At 45.0% G+C, this 21,890-nt stretch overlaps 1 protein-coding gene across 2 annotated transcripts in view; it reads left to right on the top strand.

The window, feature by feature from the left end:
• Positions 1–2,595: 2,595 nt before the first annotated feature.
• Positions 2,596–21,890, top strand: part of LIFR (LIF receptor subunit alpha) — a 77,314-nt gene continuing 58,019 nt past the window's right edge. The window contains exon 1 of one of the 2 annotated variants that reach the window (XM_059173834.1): positions 2,596–2,703. The gene's annotated coding sequence lies outside the window, so the exon portion shown is untranslated. Of the gene's footprint in view, positions 2,704–3,461; positions 3,618–21,890 lie in introns of those variants that run through there. The other variant, XM_059173833.1, reaches the window with a different exon arrangement.

The raw sequence follows: 21,890 nt of genomic DNA, 5'->3' as shown, positions 1-21,890 counted from the left end.
CATCCCCAAAAGCCAGCTTAAGGGCCAAAAGGGAAATAGTTTAATAATAAAACCTTATCATATCAAGGTTGTTCCTTTTGTGGGTGATCAATCCTTTCAAAGAATAAAGCCTTTTGTTTCAGGAACTTCATTACAGGTGTGATTATGATTTTTGTTACACTTAGAGATCATTTTATATTTTAAGCATTTCAAATGAAATCTTATTTATAAAAAAAGAGAAATGAACAAAACAGGAAAACGGAGAATTGCAGAAAGTTGGAAAGAAGAGCACAAATCTTGGTCACAAAATTAACTGAGAAGCTAAATTCTGCTCTCCAGCAAGACGTTCAAGTTTAACAATTTGCTGCTTCATTCCCATTTAATTTTAGCTTGTGATAATAACCTACCCTTTTACTTCTCATTAAGTGATCTTTTCTCTTTCATTCTTTGTTTCAGAGGAACATTAATGAGAACTATGTGTCGGGCTCTTCATAGTAGGAGGTCTAAGCAGAGACCAAAACAAATTCTTGTTCTGATATTTATTTTGCAACATCTCAGGAAATTGTAAAAAAGTAAATACTACATAAAACAGTATTTACAGATTGACTAGCCTATGACCCTTGAAGTTGAGTGAAATCCATGGCACTTGAAATTAAGCTGAGATTCCTTTAAAAATCCCCAGCGGTTAATACACCTTTTCACACAGTAGTTAAGAAAAATTTACTCCTATCAGCACAGATAACAGGATCATATCAAGTGCTGCAAATTGAATTTTGGCCTAGTCATATTCAGAACATTGCTAACGTATTTTTAAAGCCCTTGCCTTGTTACAGAAATACAAAATCTATTATTTCTCGTGAGAAGTGTGTACACCCCCTCTCTTCAAACCGGACCTGGGTGTAGGGGAGTGGGGGGCACTATGGTGGCCCTTAGGAGCTGCAGCAAGTCCCCAAGTTTCCTGACCTATGAATTGGGTATACATCAGAGGCAGTTTTCTGTGAAGCTAATTAAAGCTAAGCTTCAAGGCATCTTTTCCAAGCCCCCATTCAAGGCCCTGGCAGTACCCTGGCAATATATTCACGTGGTTGTACATTTTTATACAGTTGGCAAAAGTAAGATATTTTAGCCGTGGTCAGATGAGATTGAGGTCCTTTTCCACGTGGATGTTCGCTTTGTCATTGTCCCTTGTACTGTGTGTTGCTGGGATAGCATGAGTATGCTGCGTTTATTATTCCTTTTTCTTTTCTTTCTTTCTTTCTTTTTTTTATGCCTTTTTCTTTAAGAGGACTACCCAATTTTCAGGCCTCACCAAAAACTGCATCAGTGCCTGGGTGTGATAATAGTACCTATTTTACAGGTGAGTTGGGAGTATTAAAGGAGTAATAGACAGTTCTGGGTACATGGTATGTAACCAATGGATGCTAGGCTAGGCAGTATTCCCCCAAATGTTCTCCTTTCTCTTCTCTTTTCTTCCTTTCTATCTGGAAAACAAAGTCATAAAAGTTAGCATTTGATGTGCTTAAAACTGCAAATTTGTTTCACAAAAAGGAACTTTTCAATCCCAGGAAACAAGGCCACATGATTTGGGGGGCTCTAGGCCTCTGTTGAATACCTTCCTCCATTTAAAAAAAATTAAAAATTATATTTTAGCATTGTATTAGTATAAAGACAAATTCTTTAAAATATATTAAAACACTTTCTTAAATCTTAATGTTAATTTTTTCCCTTTGAAACTGCACCCTAAACTATTATGGAACCTAGGCACTGTGCCTACTGGAAAAGACAGTTGTAGGAGTCCCCAATACGAATAATGATAAATTTCCCAAACCATCATGGACTCAAGAACAGGGATAAACAAAAAGCAACGTGGTACATCCTAAACAGAGCTTCAGGTACATTTAATAGAAGCATGTTTTCCAAACAAGATCTTAGGGACAATAGGCAGCATTTAGTTTTGGTGTTCGAAATACGCGCATGGAATAAAAAAGTAAAATAAAATATGCACATGGATGGAGTTGGCCCTTAGGACACTAGCAGGGACCATGTCTTACTGTGAAACCCATATTATTGTCTCTAAAGCTTACTTTTTCCATGAACATTCTTGCAGGTGTTTTGTTGCCCATTTTAGTTACATTATCAACAAGGAAATGTTATTTCAGAAAATAAGCTTCATTTTGCCAATTTAAAAACTGTGAGAATTTCACCCAAAGTTCTCTAGAAAACACACCGGCCTTGGTGCTGGTGTAGCAAATAAATTACAAATGAAAACAAACAAGCTGGTTTCCTATCGAAGGTGTGTCTGCAGAGCCCTGTGACTCTGCGTGCCAAGGGCTCTATCTGGCACATTTCTTAACTTTGCAAAATTAACTGTGCCGAAGAGAACACCATCAAACGCGTCCGGCATTGAGTGTAAACATCTTCAAACCATGATTCTGCGCCATCAAGCGTTCTCCAGCTAATTTCATTTGGTGCATTACTCTGGAAGAAAATCCAGGCCAAGTGAAACTACGGAAATGGGAACAATGCATGGAGGAAAAAATCTCACCCCATTAAGGGATCCGTTTCTTCCCTGTACAAATAAGCCCACCACGCCTTGGAGGCAAGACTAGATGGCTCCAGGATATTATCAGAATACCCCCGCGGGCCCTCCAGGACGGAGGGAGCCCTGCACCACCGAGAAGGAAGGTGTTGAGCAGCAGGGCCCCAGCGCTGGGCGCATTTTAGGTAACTCAAAAAAGCTAAGCGATCGCCCCCCCCTCCCCCAACCGCCACCCCCGAGGAGGCGCAGAAGCTGGTTTTCATGGGTTTTTACAGGGAAGGCGAAAACACGGCCCCACACTTTCCAATCCTCTAGGCAATGTTGGGCAATGGGCACTGACAGCATTTGGGGGGCCACTCTCCTTCCCCGCAGGGCCGCCGCGCGCTCGGCTGGCCGGCCTTCCGTAAGGCTTTACACCGGCCCCGACCGCTTCGCTCTCTCCAGCTCCTCCACGACCTTCCGAGATCGGCCTCCCTCCCGCCAGTACTCTCCGCGGAAGCGTCACCCTTGGCGCTCTGGCTCCGCGCGCCGCCGCACTCCTCCATCTCCCAGGGGCGGCCCCGCAGGCGAGCGCCGGACGCGCGCGGCCGGGCGCGGGAGAGTATAGGGGGGCTGTGGCGGCGGGGGCGCGCGGGCGGCTTCCGGCGGGGGCGCGCGGGGCGCGGGTGGCGGGGCGGGGCGGTTCTGGGGGCGGGGCCGGGACAGCAGCGCCCCCCGCCGAGCGGCGTGCAGGCACCGCCCCCGCGCGCCGCAGTCCCGGCTGAAGCGTCTTGGCCGTGGCCGTGGCCGTTAGCGTTGCCTCCAGCAGGCTCTGGCGGCGGAGGCGATTCCCCGGGCTCGCGGAAGGCAGCGGGCGGCCCCAAGCCTGTGGCCGCCTGGAGCAGCCCGGCGCTGGGGCAGGGGAGGCGAGGCGGCGGCGGCGGCGGCGGCGGCGGCGGCGGCGGCGGCGGCGGCGGCGGCGGCGGCGGGTTGTGCCCGGCCCCCCTCCTCCTCGCCTCCAGTCCCCGGGCGACTGCGGACTCCGGGCAGCCCCCGGGCGGCGGCCGACGCGGCCGAGCGGACGGCGGGGGATGGCGAGATAGCGGCGCGGCAGCGGCCCGTGAGTGCCGGAGGCGGGTGGGCGCGGCGCGGGGCGTGGGGAGCGGGAGCCAGGGAGCCCGGAGCCCGGTCCCGTGGGCGCGTCGCCGCGAGCGCCTGGCGGCTCGGGCGGGGTGGAGGGCAGCACTGCGGTCGGCTCTGGTCTGGGGGCGTCCGCGAGGAGGGACGGGGGGAGGGGGAGCGCTCCGGGTCGCACCGCTCTCCGCGCGCCCTTGGGCCACCTCGCGTCCCGGAGGGCGCCTACTCCGCGGTCGCGAACTTCTGCCCCACATAGGGCAGTAAGTTCTGAGACCATAGGCTACCTGGGGGATGGGAGGGAGCTTTAATATTTATTTAACTTTGGAGATGGAATCAACCGATTGATTTCGTGACCCCGTACTTCAGCTCTTCATGAAACCACTTCTTCCTCCCTTCTTCCCTTATTTATACTGTATTTGACCTACCTGTATTTTTGTGTGTTTATATCCGAAGGCACTAGACTCAAAAAACCCAGAGTTAAAGCGTTAGTGATCAAAGTTGGGTTTCATGAAAGATGCGGCTTCTGATAACATTGTCTGAAAGTGGGGAGCTGGAATCTTGAATCCTTACCCCGACAGAAAACTGCATTTCTAGTGGTTGTGCATTTACGTCTGGGCTTGAATAATGTGATTCTGGTCCCCATCTTCCGCTACCGAAGTATATATATAAGGTCTTTTATTCTTAGTTGGGTATCTTAGTGTGCCTTTTTGTGGAGGGTGTTTAATGCAGGCAAATATTGATACAACGTGTACGATTATAGAGTAGCATTTGTATAGAAATTAATTTTTTGCATTTCTTTTTATGTGTTCTTTTAACAAATTTTTCAGCAGAAGGGTTTCAGTTTAAGGTTTGTCTTCTGACATGTTCATTTTCAGTTTCAGATTTGTCTTTCATTTAAAAGTTTTGCTTGGAGTAAAATTAATGTTGATATAGTACTATCCTTTAGTCAGGGGTCCACAAATGAATCCTAACTTGAGTTTTAAGCAAATTTCCATCCCTTACAAATGAAAAATTAAAGCGTTTGTACAGTGCAAATGATGCTTGCCCCTCCCCTTAAAATTATTATTTTGCCACAGATGTGAAATCCTCTTTCACTAATATCAGAGGGTTCCTTGTCTAAGCCTGGCAGAAGAGGGGAATAAGTAGTATAGTGTTTTCAGAAACTCCAGACTCTACTCTTGTTTTTTACATTGACTTTCTATTTTATCATTAGGTGGAAACTGTGTTAATTTGGAGGCTTCATTAGGTAGTAACAAGCTCAATTTAAATATGAGGTATGCTTTCAAGGTGAACTTAGCAGCTCTTTCCCTTCCAAGAATTGAATTGAGGCTTATTTGCTTTGTAATAGGTGAGATCACAAGCTAGCCTCTCTAATTAGTGGAGACTTGGATTCTCTTCTGGGAATTAACGATCAGGAACTCTTGCTGTCAAGTGAAACTTCTGTGATTTTTGAAAGCCTGTACTTTTGATGATCATTCCTGAATAATACATTGGCAATAGTATAAATTATTCTGATACTAAAATTTATTGGATTAATTTGTGCGACGGGCACTCTGTGCCCACTGTAGGAGATTGAATAGACATAAAAAGATCTGGAGCACAAACTATGTATCTCTCTCCCCTCTCTGAAACATAGCACCCTGTTCTCCCCAGGAACCAGGGTTACTAGTTCCTTGTGTATATCTTTCCAGATATAGCTTATGCTAGTATAAACATTTTGTATGTGTTCTTTATATTTGTCTTTCCACAAATGAGGACACATTGTATAAGCTGTTCTGCACCAGCTCCAAGCCCTTCCCTTAGAGTACTAAATCTTGGCAGTCCCTCTATCAGTACTTAAGAGCTGTCTAATTCTGTAAGAGCTGCTGAGAGTACTCCAGTAAGGGTTGAACCATTATTTATTTAATCTCCATTTTATTGAGATATGTGTAGATTGTTTCTAATACCTTGTTATAAAATTTTTGTAAAACAATCGTTTTTAAGGTTTTTAAGTGGATTTTAATTATTCCCAAAGGCCCAGAGGAGCAGTAATTGACTTCTTTGCCTCACATTCCAGGAAACAAATGCCCTTACTCTCCAGTATACACCTCTTGCTTTTGTATAATTTCATAGTGATCCATTAGGATCTTTGGTGTCTTTGTGGGGAAGCCTGATCCATGATGGCCAGGAACTAAAGTCATACACCTTGATTTAACACCCTGCCTCTTTGTTCTGAGGGAAAAAAAAAAAAAAAAAAAACAACCCCAAACCATACATAAACTCTAAAGAAGAATCTGTAAGAAAAATTTAAAAGAGGGTAAATATTTCCAAACCTGGAGAAAAGACTGTGCCTTTGATTAAATTGAAGATGAAGGCAGTTTTGGTTCCATAGGGCTTATTTACCATTAGGCACTAAAATGCCTGCCTTCTGTAGATTATCACTAATATTTCCTATTTAATGTTGTTGACTTAATAAAATAAGTTGTACTGCTGATCCTAGAGATTGTGCCTAATACATCATAAAAGTTGAGCATTAGCCAGTGTTGACCTGTAAATGTTCATTATATTTATTTTTTAGTGTTTTAAGACTCCTGTAAGCTCTAGTTTTTTCCAACTGATCAACTCTTCTAGCATTTAAGGTGTTTTCCCTTTATTAGGTGGCACCTACCATTGTAGTACAAAACTGTTAATATTGCCTAAATATTAAATAAGTATATAGGAGCATCTGTTACATTGCAGACAGCTTGATGGGGACTGCAGATATCGTGGTGCACAGGGTAGACAGACTCGCTGTAAATGAGTTCACATCTTACTGGGGGAGATGAAGAAAAAGCAGAGAAGCAATAAGGGCGGTAATACCAAATAGTGCTATGTACTGGGAGAGTAGTAAGAGTTGCTCTAGTGAAGAGGGGCAGAATGGGGGCCGTTATTTTAGATTGAGCTGCCCTGGAACACTCTAGCTCTTAGGTGGAGAGATTTGAACAGAGTTGAATGAGGGAAGACATCTGTGTTTAGAGGTCTGAAGGAAGAGTGGCTCAGGCAGAAGGAACAGTAAGTGCAAAGGCCCTGCAGGGGGCGGTCTGAGCCCCTCTCTTGGGAGGTACTGGGGCTGTCTCTGTGGCTGGGGTTTATGATGGAAAGGGAATGGGGGCAGGCTGGAGCCATCAGGCACTGCATTTGGTACACTGGGTGTTCACGTGTGTGTGAAGGAATGTTTGCTGACATGGAATAGGCCTTGGATGGTGGTGGTCCTCCACCTGCCGGATGCTCCAGGAGAATGGGCGGGGTTTGATCGCTCCCCATTCTTCCTCACCACCAGGAATAGCTTAGGTTTGGTCAAACTGCTTAGATTCAGGAGTTTCATTTGAGCTTTCCATTTTGACTCTGGCCCTTGATGTTACCAAATCAGTTACACATATCCTCTCAAAGTTAGGTTTTTGTTTTTTTTTTTTTAAAACACTGGTTGCATTTGACTGCTTTTCCATGAAATTAAAGCATGAAGCCTTAAAAACCTACCTAATTTTCCAGGACATTATAGTGATTTCTGAGTGATGTAGTCAGAAGTTTCATCTTGATTTCAGTAGATTTGCTAGCTGCTTTAGTATAAAATTTTCAAAGATGCCCCCCCTTTTTTGTATACTGAATACATTAATTCCTTTGGGCAGATGTCAGGCTAATGTGCAAATAACATATATGTGCTCTATGCAGGTACTTTATTCTCACAGGAAGAATGTGTTCATGTTCTATTTTAGGGACTATCAGGAACCGTGGTATTTCCTCTTCCCAACTTCTAATCTGTTTGTCATTCTAAATACATATTCCTTTATATTAATTGAAAGCGTGGGAAATGAGTTTTGAGCCAAATAATTGTTATACATGTCTAATAAGAATCTGTTATCTTTCTCTTGACCGTGACTTTTTGGCTTCTGTCTGCCATTAGGAGTTTTGTCATCTTGTGGAATGAGGGTTCTGAGTTGTTTAATTTGCTGTTCTGATTGGTTGATGCCAGAACCAATAAGTTGTGTCTAGGTTTATCTTTCTAGTTTTTTCTCATAAGCTCTGCGCAAACACTATGTAAAGGATGGCTTCCACGACTCCTCTAAGGCTTAAGGAGAGTCAGCTTTGTCCTTTGTCACTGTCCCTGCAGTAAAAGCTCTTCATGTAGCCGAAGCATGTACACAATCTGTTTTATATGTAACTGGTTGTGGTGACTTAGTGGCTTAGATGGTTGAGTTAAAGTACTTCTACTACTTTCCTTCTGTTTCCTCTGTATACGATAGAGATGCAGGAATTCAGATTTGTCTTACATTATCTAACATTACAGCACATAAACCCTCTCACCAGTCGTTGCTGCTCAGGTCCCTCACTTGAGCAAAGGTGTTTATCAGATACCGTTTTATGGTTTTATGTTGAAAGTTGAGAAAAAATCTCTGGTGGGTGTATTTTTCATGGAATTTTGCATTGAGGTGAGAAAAATCTTGGCTTTTACAACCGTTCTCCTGGTTTCTAGGCCAGGTGCAGAAGAATCTTGGAATCATCCTCTGTGCCTGTCATTGAGATTCTCTCTGGATTATTAAGTGGCAGTATGTGGACAAACCACAAGGAGGCGATATCACTTCCTGAAAGTGTGCGTGTGACACTTCCCTAAAGGGGGGATTTGGAGGCTGAGGCCCCTTGATGTGCATTTCCTCTGACTGCTGTGCGAAGCAGCCCGCAGGGAGACTGTGGATCTGAGGACACTTTGAAATGGTGGTGGCAGGAACATCTGGTGGAAAATAACAAGTGGTGGCAGAAGAAGTGCTTCCCATTTCTAATATTAGAAATGCTAATGGGGCCGTGAGCTGTAGACGTTCTGCAGACAGAATGCTGTGTGTCCACTGAGTCGAGGGTGGGTGTAAACTGCAAAGGAGTGAGGGTCCACCCGTGCTGCAGTCCCTGAGGGCACCAGGGTGCCTCCTGAAAGCGGTGCCAGCCATTCCTGGCCGCAAGCTAGGAGGCTTCTGCCGTACCAGTGAGGTCCTGTTTCACATCTCATTCTCTCAGTATTTATAGTGCCCTACAGAAGGGAAGGAGGCAGGGGCGTTTCAGAAACCTCTTCAAAGAAACCATTAAAGTTGGGAGCTTACATCTTCATCTAATTGGAACCCGTCCTGTGTTGATTTTTTGAAGACACCTGGGTCCACCAGAGTTTTACTGTTTACTGTAGATGTAAAATTATCTTTTTTGGAAATCTATATTCAGATTTTGTGGTACTATATAGAGCTTAAAATGCAGAGCTCTTGTCAGTAATAAGAACTTAAACATTCAAACAAAACCGAACAAAGTCTGGAATTTGAGAGCCAGAAGTCGTGGGTCATCTGGTCAACGTCTTAGTTCACTGATGAAGATCCAGAGAGGTTACAGTTTGCCCAAGAATCCAGTGGTTCCAGACTGGCACTGTAACCATGATTTGCTGATTCTTCCCTGAAGGGTCCTGAACACCCCCCCCACCCCCCCGCCGGAATAGCTGCTCATTGAATGCAGGGACTTTGTGGGCTCCATCACTGTGTCCTCAATAGAGAACATTGTCCAGCCCATAGTAGGCATTAGGATATTTGTTGATAAATGAATATCTACAGGATTTTAACAACTTCAGATTGCCATATTGACTATAAGATAGTACAGTATTTATAAAGTTTGAAAGAATGTACAATTTCATGAGTTTCTGTTTAAAAAATATGGCATATTGCTATTAAACCCTTCAGTATTAAGCCTATTATTAGCCAGATAGGCAAGTGAAGATGTGGGGTTTTACTTAGCAGCGTGGTACCTTACTGAGCCTGATTTCACTAAATTTTCAAATTGTCATTTCGTAAGCTCAGTCGGCTGGGATTTGATGTCATTAATGTCTTTTATTTCCTACTCGAAAACATACGTATTTTAAAATACAGCATTTGTTGTCTGAATTGTTTGCCGTTTTTCTAGATATGTTTTACTAATAGTTTCACTATTTTTAAAACTTGAGGCTATATAGGGATTTGATTGTTTAAAAACCAGTCTAGCCAACTGGTGGGTTTGGGGAATTGTCACTTTCAAATGCTGCTGGTGGGTGTTTCAATTGTCATAACTTTCCAGGAGGGCAATTTTGTATTACTCATGGAAAGCCTCAAAAATGTGCAGTGTCCCTTAGTCAGGCATTTCCATCACGAGCAATTTAAACTAAGGAAAAAGAAATAAGTATGTGTACAGAGACCAATCTGTAGCAGTGGTTCTTACCTACGCAGTGTTTACAGATACTGTATTCACATCGGTAGCTTTCTCCCCAGCAGTGACTCTTGGTGGAAGTCTGCTTGGTGGAGCGTCTCAAAATTGGTAAGGGGGTGCTCTCTGAAGTTTGGGAAAAACACATTCCAGATTCTGGTGACTTCCCCACAAAGTACACAGAGAAAAACCCCTCTAATTTGCAAAAATGGTTTTCATAGTTTTGTTTATGATAGTTGTAAATTAGAAACAGTTTAAGTGCTCAATAATAGGGAGATTAGCTACAAATACTGTGGTATGTACATGTAACAGAGAACCCTTTATTTATTAACAGTGAGGTAGGGGAGTAATTTACTGATGTGAAAGAAAATCAGAATTTGCAAACTGAAAAAGCAGATTGCAAAATGGCATGTGTAAATTGACCTAAATTTTTTGGCTATTTGTTTTGGAGGGTAAATACGAGAGAATGAGCGTGTGTGTGAGTGTGTGTGTGTGTGTGTGTGTGTCTGTGTATACAATTTGGTAAAATGCCAGGAAAATTATATACCAAATGTTAGATGAGATTATCTTTGTGTGTTGAAATTGCAGGTGACTATTATATTTTTATTACAATATTCCTGATTTCTTTTATCTAAAGCATGTTACATAGTTAAGAGAATGGGATTAGATGCTGTTTCCCATTTATGGGTTATGTGAACTTGAGCAAGTTGTGTCTTGTGTCTCTGTGCTTGTCTGTAAAATGGGAACAATGCTATCCAACTCAGGTATGTGCAGGTTGTGTTCGATAAATGTTATCTTGACTTCACTAATCTGATATGATTAAGGCCAATATTATGTTCCTATTAATACAGAATTTCTAAGCAGAATAACTTGTTTTACAGGTTCTATCAGACTCTTGTGAAAAGCATTTTGGGACATTCTGACAAAATATTTCATTGCTTCTGGTCACTGGGAAATAATTTTGCTGAATTTTTATTTACTTTAAAACCGAAATTCTTTCCATTGCCAAGAAATTTTATTTTGAATTGAAAGCTTTTTTTTTTTCCCCCTCCTCCTTCTGTTTCTGTCTTTAGTAGTCTTGTGTGGTAAGTTCTTAAAGGTCAAGATCGGATCTTTCCTTTTGTAGAGTTGGAATGAAATGTGATGAACTCATTCAGTAACTGTTAGGGGCATTTTTTTTTTTTCAACTCCCCAGGCAGTGGGTAGGCTCAGCTACAGAGCAGAGGCCAGGACAGGTATTCCCCTTCATTCGCAGGACATGGAAAGTGTACAGTATGGTGGCAGGGCCCGGCCAGGAGGTGCACTCACACACACTCAGTAAATGGTATTGCCACAACTGACAGGCAGGCCTTATTTCCTCTCCTGCAGTTCTGAAAGAAACTTTGTTGTGATGTTTCTTTTCAGTGAACACAAACATTGCCTCCTGCTTACTCTACAAATGACATGAGGAGCAGAGAAGGTTATTTCCTTCACTGAGGATTTACTGATGATTTACATGATACACTTGTGAGAAGATCCTAGGCTGATAGTCTTAAAATTGGGACCGTGTTTCTTCTGTGAAGGACATGCCTTTTTGATGTTATCTTTTATAAAATTATTGAGATGGGTTCCTACTAATAAATTCAGGACGAATGGAATTCATGGGCATCCCATTTGAGAAATTCTAGCCTGTGATCTTACTGAGGATGAGGGCAATAAAGCATGCAGCTTAAAATACACCAAACGGCATTAATTTTGGAATTTCCTAATGCGAGGACAGTTCTGAAGTTGGCAGCAGTTGACAAATTCTGACCTAAAGTAGCCGCAGCAGTCACGAAGGAAGCCTCAGAACTTTCATGACAAGCGGTGACCTTGCATTTCATGTTTTCCCTCATCTGGCCCTAATAAAAGAAGATGGTTTCACCAGTCTTTTTTCCTCGTGCCTCTAAAATGCATAGAAGGTTAAGTCATGTCACAGGTCAGAGGCACCAGCAGAACCAACATTTTATTTGTCACTTATCTCATGTTTTTTCTGCCTGCTCTCTTGCTTTCTTTCCATGGTCCACCTTACTCCCTCCTTCCCGCCCCCACTGGAACCAGCAGTAGCTTTCCTTTTTTTTTTTTTTTTGTGGTTGAGGGGCGATCGCTTTCCAGAAAGAAGCGCTCTTTCTCTCTCTCAGTGGGACGGACTGGGTATGTATTGGCAAGAAGAGAGCAGCCAGGCTATGTTGACATGCAGACAGGAGGCTGTTGGGTAGACATTGCATTTAGCCCGCTTGCCTTTTCTCAAATGCCAGCTTTGATAAAAGTACAGATGTCTCTGTTTGGGAACTTTTCAGCTCACTGCCGCATAGTCAGGGCTGTGGTTGCTCTTCTCAGATATTCCAAGGGGTGTATTGCTGGGATCAGAAGCTCAAATGCTTACAGGTGCAGTGAAGGTCAGGTGCCTGGCTGAGTGGGTCTGATCTGCCTGCTGTCTTTGTGCTTTTGGGAGAGACAATAAGAAATATCTTTTACTATGAGGTGGGCAACAGTGACAATCTAGATAGTAAATGGCAACTGAAATTTGTCTCCGTTCTGGAGACCAATAATAAAAGACAGTGGGGGACGTTGGATGTGGGGCAGCGCGAGCTTAGTTTGGAAGGGTGTGTTGCTCTTTGTTAAATGGGCAAGGACAGATTCTGGGCAGAGCACACATCATGTGCGGTGACACACAGGACAGCCCAGTCTGGCATATTTGGTGGGACCCGAGCACAGGGGCAATGTGGGCAAAGGTGGGAGGTTAGGTGGCATGAAGCAGTGGAGAGCCTTGTGTCTCAGCTAAAGTTGGCCCCTTTTCCAGTGGGTCAGGAGAGTGATGGAAAATTTCAGGCACATGAGACCAGCATTTCAGAAAGATGACTCCTGGTTGTGCCGTGGAAGGCTTGGGAATCCAGAGTCAGTGAGGAGCCCTGCAGTCGCCTAGGCTGAGGGGAAGAGGTCCCCAGCAGGCCCAGTCCCTCAAGTCTGTCTGGATTTTCCTTCTTAACACCAGCAGCACACACAGTGGGAAGACAGCAAGCTCCTCTCATACCCAGTCTGCCCTGCCCTTTCTTGAAGCTTCTGAGTAGACTCAGCAGAAGCATTCTCATGTCCTCAGAGCTCCCGAACACAGATCTGCTGGTGCCCTACCCTTAGGTTGCTAAGTGTTCAAGAGGTCCCTGAGCGTGGGTGGTATTATAAAATAGGGAGCAGTTGAAGTCTGGAAGATGTTGGCCACAGGGTACAAACTTTGAGTTACAAGATGCGGGAGTTCTGGGGGTCTCATGGACAGCATGGTGCCTGTAGTTAAGTTCGTAATGTATGCTTGAAAATTGCTATGGGACCAGATCTTAAGCGCGTTTACCCCTTCCACACACAAAAAGGTAACTGTGAGGTGGTAGACATGTCTGTTAACCTGATCGTGTTGTCATTTCATTGTGTATATCATCACATGAGCAGGTTGTACACGTGAGATGTATCCTGTTCGGTCACTTGTCCCTCAGTGAAGCTGAGAAGACAGCTGGGAGCAGGCACACCCACGGAGAGATGGGATAAGACCATGTGGAGTGAGATTTATGTTGAAGCAAGAACTTTAAACGATTTGGGCAGTAGGAAAGACAGTAACCGCTTAGGTTTGGAATGAAGAACACCTTCCTGTTGGATTACCTACTGGCTGATTTTTCAGACTGGAAGTGAATCCTCCCAATTTGCTGCCACTGGAGGACAGGGTCTTAGGCATTGTGGTGAAATGACACACAAGAGCTGTCCTTGTCCCTGTTTCAGCAGTTACATGCCATTGTTGGTCCATTCTACTTGATCCGTCGTCTGTTTTTCCCATGTGTTACTGCTAAATCATGTCTCTCCCGGCCTGTGTTTCACTTTCTGCATGGGATGCCGTCGTCAGCCTCTGCATCATTTGATTTCGGACCCTGAAATGAGCACTGCTAAATTATCTTTTGGACTAGTTGACTGAATTAGTTTATTAGGATCCTCATTTTTAAATGCAACATATTTGCTGTTTTGCCCATTTTTTTATCCTTAGATTTGATGAATGTGATTCCTGTGTCAGCATCCAGTTCATTATTGAAAAGGTCAAGAAAAGCAGAACTGTCATGTCTGTTAATCTTTGTCCAGCATCCAATCATTAGCCCCCCTCCAGTAAGGTTGAGCATGTGGTAGTGAAAAAAACCCTTTACTCTTTCGTCTACAACCTGTATCTCTTGCTCGTAAGGACCCTTCAGGCATTTAGAAGAGATACTCTTCAAATACCTCCTGTTTCTGGTGCTTGATTTCCCAGGTGGGCATCCTCATCAGGTGAGGGGGTGCGCTGGGGCTGAAGTACTTTGGCCTAGGGTCCCTTTTCTGACATGTTCTGTATTTCTTACCCGGGATCAGCGTCAAGCGCACGTGGCTCTCGTCTGTAGAATCTGCTTTCTTGATAGTACGGCCCACAGAACATCCCTTTCCCAAACAGTCTGGCCAGAAATCAATTCTGTTGCATTTTTCATTCTCTGTTCCACTCTGTTAGAAGTTTCAAGTGAGTATAAGATGAAGTCCTGGGCTTGTAAAAGCTTTGAAGATGCTGCTGATGGTGGTCAAAAGCTAAAGTTTCTCTTTTCATTCTTTTTTTCCTTTTTTTTTTTTTTTTCTTTTGAGAAGCATTTGCATTCTAAGGTGATGTTTAGCACTTGGAGATCTGGAATGAAATAATACCCTGAAGAACAGAAAAGGACCATTTGAATTCTTTGGGAAAGGAGAGCTTTGAGAGTCCAGCCCCAAAGAATGTTAAGAAAACATTCAGGCGCATTTTCGTCAATATCTGTACACTGAAATACAAATCTTGAAACAGTTTATATTTTAAGATTATTTCAACAGCAAGTCAAGAATTTTTTAATGCCAATACATTTTGAAAACAGGTTGTTAACTGGTGCCCTACGAACTGTACTTGGCCTACAGATGTGTTTTCTTTGGCCCACATAGTGTTTCATAAAGAAGTACTTGCCAGCATTTAAAAATAAGGCGATTTCACATTACAAAACCAAACCAAACCAAACCTGCATCCCTGTCCCTTTTTGAAACCCTTGAAGGTCTCAACTGCACTGGACCCATGTTCCTACATGGCAGTTGTCTAGAATAAGGCCGCATCTGGGAGCTATCCGCCACAGCTGTGCACTCTGTGTTCGTCCCTGTGGCCGGCCTCACTCACTGCATCGCGCTGGTCCTCCAAGTAGGTTTGAGTTTGCACTTGTCTGCTGAGTTAAAGAGTTAACCAGGTAGGAGCGTACTTCAGAGTTGGGAGGAGAATAGGAAGGTGGTAGCCATTTGCTCTTTTGTTCCCTGAACGTAGGCTGTTTGACCTTGGACATGATGTGATGACTGGCAGTGCTTGGGAGAGCAGGTGGAATTCGCCCCCCAGGAGCAGTGGTCAGCTGGGCAGCGTGGAGGAGAGCAGCGTCCCTCCTGGCATTCCAGATCTGCTAGTTCAAGGTGACAAGGTGTCCCAAGACTAAAACAGCTCTGCATTTCTTAGCATATGGAAAATAGGGAAGGTAGGCCCTGGATCATCATTGTGTGATTTGAGAGGTGAGGAGAGTCATTTAAGGTCGCATACCTGCCACCTGGGCCGTGGTGGACTAGGGACTGAAGCCCAGGACTCGCGACTCCGGTTCAGTGAGTTTTCCACACCACGTTTTTCATTTTTGTGTCACGGTGCAGAGGTGAAGTTGGTAATCAGGCCTGGATTCAGATGCAAGTTCTGCCCCTGAATAGCTGTGTGACCTCAGGCAAGTGTCAAAAACCTCTTTGTGCCTCATTTTCCTTGTTAAAAAGAAGGGGAGAATAATGATACTGACCTCATCGGATGGTTATGGGGCTTCAATCTGATAATTGCATTTAAATAACTTAAAACAGTGACTATAGTAAATAGTGCATTAACAGTGCATGGTGTCTGAAAAATAATATTTGTAAAGTTCTGTATTATCACAGAGGACTTCGCTAAAACCAGCATTTCAACCACACAAAATTATTACATAGTATGTGTTTCCCTTTTAGAATTTAGAAAGGACTTTAAAGATCATTTAACTCTATGTTAGTTTTTTTTTTTTTAAAGCCTCCAACAATTTGACCCAATTTTATTTTTTTATTCATAAAGTTTTCTGTAGCCGACAGGTGTATTCAAAAGCCTACCGTTCAACTTTCTCTTCAGAATGTTAAAGAAACAATTGGATGTCACCAAAGTATTTTCAGTCCTCCCCAAAGACACTGTGTGGATGGATTTGTTCAATTCACTAAATAGATCTGGAATATATAGTGCATATAAAAAATCCTTTAGATGCAAGAGAGTTGTAAAGATAAGTTCTGCTCTTCAGCAGCTCATAATTAATGGGAAGAGAGGGTGGGGGGAAAGGAGAGAGTAGTGTCCATAGTACCTGGTGTGGGGTGAGAAATGCTTGAACTCAAAACCGAGCGAAGGGCAGCGGGAACACGACGAGATGTCTGCGAGAGGCAGGAGGCAAAGATGCCCCAAGAACAGCCGAAGGGGAGGATCAGACTGTGGGGCTGAAGTTTGACTTTGACTTCGGACCTGTAGTCGGAGCTGCTGGTTGGAGCTTGAAGGGACAGTGAGGGTCAGAGACGGAGAAGCTAATCAAAGTCAGGAGAGTCACTGTGGAAGCTGGAGGCCACGGGGTGGGTTAAGCCAGCACTCAGGTTCTTGGGCCAAGATGCTGCTGAGGGCCTGCCAGAGCCAGGGGATGTGGAGAGAGGCGTGAGGGACAGGGAGTGAGACAGGTCGCCTTTAGGAGGGAGAGCTGACCAGTCAGTGGAAGGGCTGGGGAAGGAGGAGGAGTTAGGGTTACTCTCGCTGGGGTGACCCAGGAGAAGACTCGGGCCCTGAAGCAGGACTGAAGAGAGCAGGTCGGGAAGGGAAGGTGAGTGTAATTTGATACCTGTGGAGATTTTGAGGGATCCAAGAGCTATCTAAGTGGATATGTAGCATCAAAAGATTCTGTCACTCCTGCAGGACCTCCTTTGAATTGGGGGTGTATAGACAAGCAAACAGTTGCCTAGTGGGCACGGGGTTAATCTGTAAATGGGAAGAGGCCAGTCCTGGAAGTACAGATGCGGAGATCATGAGTTGTGAACGATGTAAGCGGCAGAATAGGTAATGCAGTTCAGTGAAGAGCGAGCAGTGGGCTAATAAGGGAGTCCCCCCAGGAAGCGGAGGAGAAGCGCTCTCTTCAGGGCATCTCTAGTCCGCGGGGGAAGGAACGGATCATTTAATGGATGGTGTTAGGCTAAGTGTGACCTTTGGGGACTGGGGGGAGCCTGGGTTCCTGACTCTCGTCCTACATCCAAATTAATTTCATATGGATTAAATTTTCACATGTAAAAAGGCTTAGATAGACTGGGAAACTGTATAGGTGACCATTTATACGGCTTTGGCATGAGAAGAGTTCATGGTCAGAAACCATAAAGGATGAAATTGGGAAATCTGACTTAAAGTCGAACAGAAACCTCACTGAAAAGTAAGGAAACAAACTGGAAATATTTGCAATGCTGGTACCAGTTCATATGCATGCTATGGTATGGTGTTAGGGTTTGTTTCTTATCAAGCAGTGAAGAAAAGATTAATGTCTGATTAGAAAAAAATGGGCAAAAGACAGAATAAGCATCTTACATATAAAGCATTGAGGATTACCAATAGACCTATGAAACGTACTTCTGACTCCATAGTCAAGGAAATGCCATTTACGGCCTAAGAGTTGGAAGAGATTAAGGAAATAATAATAATCATCTTGCTGTTGGTGAGAGTGTGGGGAACCAGGTAGTGGGGAGCAGAGCTGTTCAGATCCTTTTTTGAAGTTTGGCTGCTCTTCGGCTTTTCCCCCAGCAAGTTAAAGATCCCTCTTGGCAGGAGTGGTGTCCTTCAGCTCCTTTCTTTGGCATAATAATAGGGTGTTTCACCCTGTGGGAGGAGGCAAGAGCAAGTTCATTTTTGTCGCTAGACATCATAAGTGTTCATTGACGGCTTGTGCAGGCCCAGTGCGCTGACAACCCCAAGGAGGGCAGAGGCGAGCGTGGAGACATCACTGGTCAGCGCGGCGTGGCGGAGCTGCGGGCGGATCCTGGAGCACATGGAGAAGGCCAAGGGGCCCATCCCACAGAGGCAGTGGTTTGAGGGGAGACCCTAAGGCCTGTGGGGAATGTGGGGAGCCGGAGGTGGTCAGCCTGCTGTAGGGTGGAGCGGAGAAGACTGTTGGAGGGGTTTGTCCTTGAGGCTGGCCAGGAGCTTGATGTTGGAGCAGCGGGAAGACTTCAAAGGATTCGAGCACCTCAAAGGATTCGAGCACCCGAGTGAGGTACTCACATTTGTTCTGACTTGCTCAAGTTCATAGTGAGTGGGCTCTTCAGTGAACGGGGACGTCTCCCTGGGGTGAAGATCGCCAGAACTGAAGGAGAAGAACTAAGGATCCTGAGAAACAAAGTCACAGACCAAGAAATAACTGTGCTTCTTTTGGGGGAAACACGTTCCCCTGCAGAGTCCACAAAGATCTGTAACACAGCAGAAGGTCCGTGGTAGGATTATTTTCCCGCCTGCGGATTCAGATGACAGTAGGATTCCCACGTTTGGGGTTCACAAGGCTCTCGGTGTCTCTTTGTTTTTGCGGCGCTCCCCCACCCCCCCCCCCCGCCCGGTCAAGAGAAACGCCTCACAGTTCTTAGGAGGTACTAAATTCCAAGCAACCTAGTATTTATGACCTGACACTGGAGTAGCAGTTTGGAAAAATAATGCATAACAATTAAAAAGATAAATCCCATTTTTATTTTTCTTAAAAATCCGATTTTTATTTTTCTTAAAAAGCTGCATGTGTGAACTGTGGAGCACTGCGTAGCTTCTCAAACCTTGGGAACGGGTCGAACACTGTCACCCTTGTTCCCATTTCTACATGAATTTTTGAATGGATGGTGCCTGTGTTTTATTGTAGTAACCAGTGACCCTGTCTTTGCAAAATACAAGATCATTGAGAGAGGGAAGTATGGCCTGGTGTTGAAACTTAACTACCTTGAGCTGAAGGTTCTGACAGTGACGGACAGTGATGTTGCTGTTTTCTTTTGACAGCTTAAAAGTACATCGAGATACCCCAGTTCACTGGCCTCTGTGCCTCGCAGGCACCTCTGGGCCCGGTTTGGGAACCACAGCTCTGCCTTGGGTTCCAGCCTGGGCTGTGCTTGGCTCAGCCAGCAGCCCACTTTGGAGCAGGTCTGCCTAGTGCCAGGCACTGCCCTGGGTCGCAGGGCTCACGGTGAACCCAGAGCAGGCAGCATCCTCTTACCTGCTGCTGGAGGAATGACAGAATCGGGAAGTGCTGCCCTGGTGTGGGGGTCAGCAGGCTTTCTGGAAGGGGCCGGGTAGTACGCGAGTATTTCAGACTCTGCCGGTCCTGCAAGTGTCTGTGGAAGCTGTGCAGTCTGAACACTCAACGTGGAAGCAGCTGGGGGGTGTTGTGTGTGTGTGTGGCACGCAGACACATGGGCATGTCTGGGTCCTGGGAAACCTTCATTGACAGCAGGGCTGGCAGCGGGTCACATTGTGAAGGCCCTGGAGTAGGTCATTGACATGTTGTGGAAACAGAAGGAGCAGCTGACCTGCTGGGGAACCCCAGAAGGATCTCAGAGGCCACCGTGGGCTCTTCCTATCGCCAGGCAGGGTTTCCCTGGGTGAGGGGGCAGAGAGCAGTCCAGAAAGGAATTCCAGGCAGAAGGAAAATTTGTGCAAATGTAAGGAGTCATAAAGGGATGTGGCAGCTTGGGAGGGCTCGGGGCTACGGTTTTGTGGATTGTTTTTCTCGTTTTCTCATTTTTTTTTTTTGTTTGTTTCCTAACTCACTTTTTTGGTAGAAATTGTATCTTTTGAGCTCTGGCATAGCTTTATAAAATGTGTTTTATCCTCTCAGTTAGTAGCTTGAGTATAGAATTCACGTATGAAAGTCATTTTACCGTGCAATGTTGGAGCTGCTCTCTTTAGCCTTTAGTTCTAGGAAGTCTGCTGTCCCCCTCCAGCCCCCCACTGTGTTTGGGGACCACACACCCCGTGTCTACTCTCTCTGTCCCGGCAGCCTACTGTGAAGATAGCACCGGCACTGTCCCTGTGTCGTGGAGGAGGACTTGTTGGGCTCACGGCAGCAAGTCCCACGGTCCTGGGCCAGAGTCCCAGGCTCTCATTTCGGAGTCCGTGTACAGCTGCCCTTCCTCTCCCTGACAGCTCTTAAGATTTTCTTTTATACAGTTACTCTCCATGGCGTCCTTTGGTATAACTGTAAATTCACTCTACTGCGTACTTGGTCGGCTCCTGGAGAACTCAATTTCTTGCAGCTGAGTATATAATTCTTTGTGTCTTTGTTATTGCACTGGTTTCTTAATCCCTTGAAAACACTGCTTCCTTCAAGCTTCTCTCTTCCTGAAAAAACCTTCACTGTCTCCCTACACGTCTAGTCACAGTCGGCTTTCCCAAAATGGCCAGGTTTGTGTTTCTCATTGGTATGTCTCACTCTGCTTAAATCCCGATACTTCACTACAATACAGTCGAGTCTCCCTGACTGCAGTGTGTGTTCCTGAAAAGCTGCCTTCAGAGGCAGTGCTCCAGGAACTGAAGATCGTGTGTGTGTGTGTGTGTGTGTGTGTGTGTGTGTTTGTGTGTGTGGCGGGGGGGGGGTGGTTATTGGAAGTGAGGAATGCAGTTAGGAGAGAGGCTGCTGGTCCCAGTTTTTCAACAGTAGTTTTCTCCCCTGATAGAAAAGAGGAAAGAAGGGGTACTAAGAGTATGAATGAGCAATATGGATACTGTTTACTTTACATTTCAGTCTCCCTCGCTAGGGGTAAACATACCAGCATCTCCTCTCCTGCAGGTTTGGTGATGTGCAGGGACATGTTTATCTTGCCTTGTAGTTAAGTGGCTTTTCTCCCTCCAGCGTGCAGTTCCTTTTGTGAAGCAGTGACAAGGGTCTCATTGGGATGGCAACAGGATAGACTCTTGAGGTAAAAGATGCTCTGGATCCTCTTCATTTTCTGTTTTCCTGACCTCACAGGTGCTTCTCAGGCCTCTTCCTACTGACCTTGGTGCGGGAGAGTCCTGCCGCAGAATGCGCTAGCTCTCCACATTTCTCCTTCCCCTCCCCACCCCACCAAAAAGAAAAACACAGACTAAACCAAATCTGCCTGGAGCCCAGTTTCTGGTCCTCCTCTGCCTTTACTTTCCTCTTCCAGCTCTCTTTTCTAACTATCCTGGCCGGAAAAGACCAAAACCTCATGTAGGCTGGAGCCCGAGTACTCAGGGCAGAGGAGAAAGCAAAACACAGTGCATTTGTGACGTTCCGTTTTCACAAGAGGGGCCAGAAAGCTCTGCACGAGGGGTTGGTCTGTCACAACCTAAGGCTGAGGTCAGGATACAACATAAACAAAATAAGCAAAGAACAGGTTTTTTGTTTTTTTTTTCTTTCCATTCCAACAGTTTTATAAATTGATTCTGCTTGATCAGTTTCCTTAAAAAGAAGGTTTGTTGACATTTTTTTAATCCTTTAACATAATTATGTTGCATAGGATACAGACCAGTGGCCCGCGGGTGGGATACAGTCGGAAGATCTATTTTGTTTGGCTTTTAGAATATTTAAAAACTACAAATTCGTTCCTTAAATACAAATTTGAGGGTTTCATAGAAATTCCCAGGTTTCTACTTTGACTTGAAAAATCAGAAAAGTCTGGCAAAACGAGGCCCACTGCTGCCCCCTCTAGGTGAGGCTGACGAGCTCCGGTTTGCATCACCTGTGGGCAGAGTTGCTCTCCTTTTGCCTTCCGGATACTTGGATTCGCCCTCTGCGGCTGCAGCAAGGGACCATGATCCTAATTTCAGAAACTCTCTAAAAATGTGTGCTCCTCTAGGAATAAGGCATCAGTGGGGAAAATAGTAAATTCTGGCAATGTTTCTATTCGAAGGGAGCAGAGACAAGGTTCATTGGTCCTTTTTCCCTTAAAATACTTT

This window comes from Mustela lutreola, chromosome 5 (genome assembly GCF_030435805.1).
Source record: "Mustela lutreola isolate mMusLut2 chromosome 5, mMusLut2.pri, whole genome shotgun sequence".
NCBI classification, from domain to species: Eukaryota; Metazoa; Chordata; class Mammalia; order Carnivora; family Mustelidae; genus Mustela; species Mustela lutreola.
The sequence above is the reverse complement of the archived record's forward strand: the minus strand, read 5'-3'. Positions and strand labels throughout refer to the sequence as shown.